Consider the following 6,718-nt stretch of genomic DNA (forward strand, 5'->3'; position numbering starts at 1 on the left):
TTTATTGATGGATGATTATGTTATTTATATAGTTTAAACTTTGATTTTTTTGGTATCGGTTAATTTAATTCCATATATCATGTTCAAAAAGTGTTGAACAATAATCACTTATTTTGTTTTCAGTTTTCCTATATGAAAAAGATTAATGTCTATCTGATATTATATTTTTCAACGTAGATTTTGTTTTGTCTCAATTTTGCTATAAGAATGATATCAGACACTATTAAAAATATTATTTAAATTTTATTTATTAAAATTATTTAAATATGGTATATGCTAATAACTTTTTATAAAGGATATATGCTTAGAAAATATAGTCATTGCAATAAAAAGATATATAATTAAATGCCCAATCGTAATGACACATGCATTCAAATAAGCACGTAGACGTCATACACATTGATGCATGCACTCAATAAGTAGTAGATGTCACACACAGTGGGCATGCACCACTAATGCATCAATGGGTCTGATGCATGTGTTGTAAGTCAAATAGGAGACGCTAGTAGGTCTGATGCCTATGTGTATTTGATTTTTATTTTATTTTTCTAATTAAATTAACAACTAAATAATAAAAAAAAATTGTGAAATAAAAAGATTAAAAACTTATATTATTTAATTAAAATAGAATTACAGAAGGGAAAGTTGTGTACACATATTTTAACGACCCATTTGATCATAACGGTCACCGGTTCCACACTCCAACGTTGTCCTTTGCCGTTGAGGCCTCCCACGATTCCCCTAAGGTGTTTGGAGCCTCCCAGTATTCACTTGAGGTGTTTGGTAAGAGGTCTATGGGATATTAGTGTTATCTATCAAATCTAGCATCTATCCCCAGTTTATTTGGGACACATTGTCGTAATCGAGCTCGATGCTCATGTTGTCGTAGTTTGGTCGTGTTTGTTGGATTATAGGTGGGTTTGATGATCGGTTGAATTTAGACATTGATTCATTTTGAAAATGAAGTAATGATTGTCGTGGTGTATGATAGGCATGTGTTGGTTGGGTGCCTTGTGTAACACCCTTCTACCCAATCGACATATTTAAATAAGTTATCAGAGTACCACATGTAGAAGAGTTTACATTTCTTACAACATACACTTATCGCATCACAACACATAACACATTATTTATTATATTTAAAACTTCGCAGCGGACAACAACATAATTATTATTTTTCATCATATAATAATTCATAAAAATGTTTCAACATTGTCTCGACAAAACATCTCAACATTTTAATCCTCATGAACAACGTAAATAAAATATAATTATCTATCGAATCCCATAACCCCGGTGTCACATGACCAGAGCATTTGACCCGACTCCGTAGAATAGCTCTACATTTATTCTTCAAACCTCAACGAAAGCTACTCCTCTTTATCTGCACATTGCTCATCATAGATGAACATAAACACATGCAGAAGGGGTGAGAATTACATTATTAAATAATAATATAACGACATAAATATAAACATAATTATATATTTCACATATGCCAACACAGCTCATCATCATCATCATAATCAACAAACTCATGAACATCAACGAAACAACATATCAAATGTAATGCACACACCCATGCATGACTCAACACGACTCGGTATACCCATCTTGTGACCACTACAGGATCACCACTCCCAGATTCATCACCATAGAATCCGAGTTCCCCGTAAGGAACCAAGCCTCTCAACAAGCCCGGAGTCAACAACATCATTGGAACTCAGTCCGTTCATCACTAGGCATCGGCCTTTCATGAATGCATGCACACCAAACATGCATCATAATCAACATCGCAAAACATCGCAACAACAACATCATATGATCATGTTATCTTCATCATTAATAGCATGACATACAACTCAACAAAACAACAACGACATTACATCTTAACACATGGATTCATCACAATCAACCACAATAGGCCAAATCACCATTTCAACATAAAAATTAGTCATTTTTCAATACTGGAACAGTGTTAACCGGTTAACGCCACAGGTTAACCGGTTAACGCAGGCAAAACTCACTTCTGGGCAAAACGCAACAATGTTAACCGGTTAACGCTATAGGTTAACCGGTTAACGCAGGCAAAACTCAACATATTCACAAATTGTAACAGTGTTAACCGGTTAACACCCTGGGTTAACCGGTTAACGCAGACAAAACAGCAGTTCCTGCGCTAACACAAGGCAGAATGCAGAGTTCTCCGCATTTTCCGCCGTCGGAGGACTTCCGGACCTCCGATTCAACTTCCGTAAAAAGCTACGCGTTCGGGAAACGCGACTCACCCAACTACGGATTCAATTTCAACTTAATTCGACTTATTCATCATAGTACTAAACGACGGTAAACCCCAACTTCCCCAATCTTCCTAAATCCCCAAAATCCATCAACAATCCCACTTAAATCATGAAATGCTCGCATGTTATCATTTAATAAGGTTCAGACCCCTTACCTGAGATAATTCGGCAACTCAACGCTTCCGCTTTTCCGCTCTTCAGCCTTTGCTCTACAGCTTCTCCCTTCTCTGCAGCTTCTCAACTTCCACGTAAAACTCTTCTGTTCCAAATGAGAAACTTTTTCTCTTATCCCAACTTATATATTTTCCAATTATTATTATTCCAAATAATAATAATAATAACAATAATAATAATAATAATCCAATTTATTTAATTAAATTAATAAAATAATATTATCAACTTAATTAAATAATTCTTTTACTTTATTTGGGGTGTTACAACTCTCCCCCACTTTAGAAGTTTTCGTCCTCGAAAACATACCTCAAGCAAATAGAGCCGGATACGACTCCTTCATCTGATCTTCACGCTCCCAAGTCAAGCTCTCACCAGCTGGACCTCCCCAAACAACTTTCACCAGAGCAATCTTCTTACCTCTCAGGGTCTTCTCTTCTCGGCCATCTATCCGAATTGGCAACACCTCAACGGTCAAATTATCCCTCACCTGGATATCATCCAACTGAACAACATGCGAAGGATCCGCAATATATTTTCTCAACTGAGATACATGAAACACATCATGCAGATTAGAAAGCGACGGCGGTAAAGCTATCCGATACGCCACTTCCCCAACTCTCTTCAAAATCTGATACGGACCCACAAACCTCGGAGTAAGCTTTTTAGACTTTAAAGCTCTACCCACACCTGTCGTCGGAGTAACTCTCAAGAACACATGATCTCCCTCTTGGAACTCAAGTGCCTTTCTCCTATTATCATGATAACTCTTCTGACGACTCTGAGAAATCTTCATTTTCTCCTGAATCATCTTAACCCTTTCAGTCGTCTGCTGCACCATCTCAGGTCCGAGTACAGCACTCTCACCTGATTCATACCAACACAATGGAGTTCTACACCTCCTACCATACAATGCTTCATATGGAGCCATACCGATACTAGCATGAAAACTATTATTATAAGTAAACTCCACCAACGGCAAATAACTATCCCAAGAACCACTCTGCTCCAACACACAAGCTCTCAACAAATCCTCCAAGGATTGGATAGTTCTTTCAGTCTGACCATCAGTCTGAGGATGATAAGCTGAACTCAACCTCAACTTGGTCCCCAATGCTTTCTGCAAACTTTCCCAAAATCTAGAAGTAAATCTGGGATCTCTATCAGACACAATACTGGATGGAATACCATGCAGCCTCACTATCTCCTCAATATACAACTCTGCCAACTTCTCTAAAGAGTGATTAATCTTCATCGGCAAGAAATGCGCCGACTTAGTCAATCGATCCACAATCACCCAAATAGAATCATTACCTTTCACCGTCTTCGGCAATCCCGTCACAAAATCCATGGAAATGCTATCCCACTTCCATTCAGGAATCTTCAAAGGTTGCATCATACCTGCCGGTTTCTGATGTTCAATCTTTGACTTCTGACAAGTCAAACAGGCATACACAAACTTAGCAACATCTCTTTTCATACCAGCCCACCAAAACAACTTCTTCAAATCCTGATACATTTTAGTTGCACCTGGATGGATACTCAATCCACTCCTATGGCCCTCTTCAAGAATACTCTTTCTCAATTCAGACACCTCAGGAACACAAACTCTACCTTTAAATCGCAGGATGCCATTCTCATCAATCTCAAAATTACCACCATTACCCTGGTTAACCATAGTAATATGATCAACTAGAGCGACATCAACTTGCTGACCATTCCGAATATCTTCCAGAATTCCACTATTCAACTTCAGCATACCCAACTTTACACTATCAGCGGAAACTTCACAACCCAAACTCATATCACGGAACTGTTCAATTAACTCAAGCTCCCGAACCATCATCATAGACATATGTAGAGACTTTCTACTCAGCGCATCTGCAACTACATTAGCCTTACCGGGATGATAACTCAATTCGAAGTCAAAATCCTTCAGTAATTCTAACCACCTTCTCTGTCTCATATTTAACTCTTTCTGATCAAACAGATACTTCAGACTCTTGTGATCACTGAACACTTCGAATCTGGAACCATACAGATAATGCCTCCACATTTTCAACACAAATACAACAGCTGCAAGTTCTAGATCATGCGTAGGATAATTCCTCTCATGAACTTTCAACTGTCTAGAAGCATAAGCTACAACTTTACCATTCTGCATCAAAACACCACCAAGACCCATCAAAGAAGCATCACAATAAACAACGAAGGACTCACCAGGATTAGGCAAGATCAACACTGGAGCACTGGTCAACCGCCTCTTCAACTCAACAAAACTCGCTTCACAAGCTGCATCCCACACATACACTTGACCCTTCTTAGTCAACTGCGTCAACGGCAATGCCAACTTAGAGAAGCCTTCAATAAATCTGCGATAATAACCAGCTAACCCCAGAAAACTGCGTATCTCAGTAGCAGACTTCGGAGTCTCCCACTGTAATACAGCATCAACTTTAGCAGGATCAACAGAAATTCCACCACTCGAAATCACATGGCCAAGGAAACTCACTTCCTTCAACCAGAACTCACATTTAGATAACTTTGCATATAATTTCTTTTCTCTTAACACCTGCAAAACAACTCTCAGATGTCCTGCATGCTCTTCTTCCGTCTTAGAATATATCAATATATCATCTATGAACACCACAACAAAATCATCAAGGTACGGATGAAATATACGATTCATATATTCCATAAACACACCTGGAGCATTAGACACACCGAACGGCATCACAGTGTATTCATAATGACCATACCTCGTACGGAAAGCAGTCTTCGCAATATCATCTGACTTCACTCGGATCTGATGATAACCCGACCGCAAATCAATCTTACTGAAAACATGAGCTCCAATCAACTGGTCCATCAAATCATCAATCCTCGGTAATGGATACCGATTCTTGATAGTCACCTTATTCAACTGCCGATAATCGACACACAACCTCATCGTACCTTCTTTCTTCTTCACTAACAATACTGGTGCACCCCAAGGAGAAACACTTGGACGCACAAACTTCTTCTCAAGCAATTCTTCAAGTTGTTTCTTCAATTCAACTAATTCAGTTGCCGACATTCTATAAGGAGACATCGACACTGGACTCGTACCTGGCACTAAGTCAATGGCAAATTCGACTTCACGTTCTGGAGGTAAATCACTTACATCCCCCGGAAACACATCCTGAAATTCACAAACAACGGGCAAATCTACACTCACCACTTTCTTATCCGCTTGCAGAGACGCAAATAAAGCGAATATCTGAGCTTCATCTTTCACAAAATCCCCCACCTGCCTAGCAGATAGAAATCTTGCCTCATCATTCTCACCAACTTCAGAAAACCGCACCGTCTTCCTGTAGCAGTTGATAAACACGCCATAGAATTCTAGCCAATTCATTCCCAGAATAATATCAATTTGGTGCAAGGGTAAGCACACCAAATCAACCACGAACTCTCTTTCAAAGATCGTCAAATGACAACCTCGACAGACAACAGAAGTCTTCACAGAACCATTAGCAGGAGTATCTATCACCATACTTCCGCCTAGGGACGACATAGTCACACCAATCCTAGTTGCACACTCATATGAAATAAACGAATGAGTAGCACCAGTGTCAACAATAGCAAGCAATTCAACATTATTAATCAAGCAAGTACCTTTAATCAGATTATCTTCTTTAGGAGCTTCAACCCCACTCAGAGCAAACACCCTACCAGTAGTATGAGCTGCAGTAGCTGCCTTCTTCGGTTTCGAGCACTGCGAACTGATATGGCCTTTCTCGCCACAATTAAAACATGTCGGACCAGCATCCTTACATTCCGTAACTCTATGACCAGTCTGACCGCATCGGAAACATCTCAGCACTTTCTTGGTACAGCTATCAGCACGGTGGCCCGGCTCGCCACACTTGAAACATTTACCAACTATGGAAGATCCTCCCCCACTTGGCTTCTTCTCATCTACCATTTTCTGCTTACCTTTACCATTCGGAGATGCATAAGGACTACCACGATCCTTATTCTTCTTCTCACTAAGACTTTTGTAATGAGCAGTCCTAGCCTTGCTATCTTCCTCAAATATCCTGCACTTATTAACCAATGTAGGAAACCTACGAATCTCCTGGTAACCAATGCCTTGTTTGATCTCGGGACGCAACCCGTTCTCAAACTTGACACACTTGGATCCCTCAGCATCAGCATTATTATAGTGAGGACAATACTGCACCAGCTCCTCAAACTTCGAAGCG

This window comes from Lathyrus oleraceus, chromosome 5 (assembly GCF_024323335.1).
Source record: "Lathyrus oleraceus cultivar Zhongwan6 chromosome 5, CAAS_Psat_ZW6_1.0, whole genome shotgun sequence".
Lineage (NCBI taxonomy): Eukaryota > Viridiplantae > Streptophyta > Magnoliopsida > Fabales > Fabaceae > Lathyrus > Lathyrus oleraceus.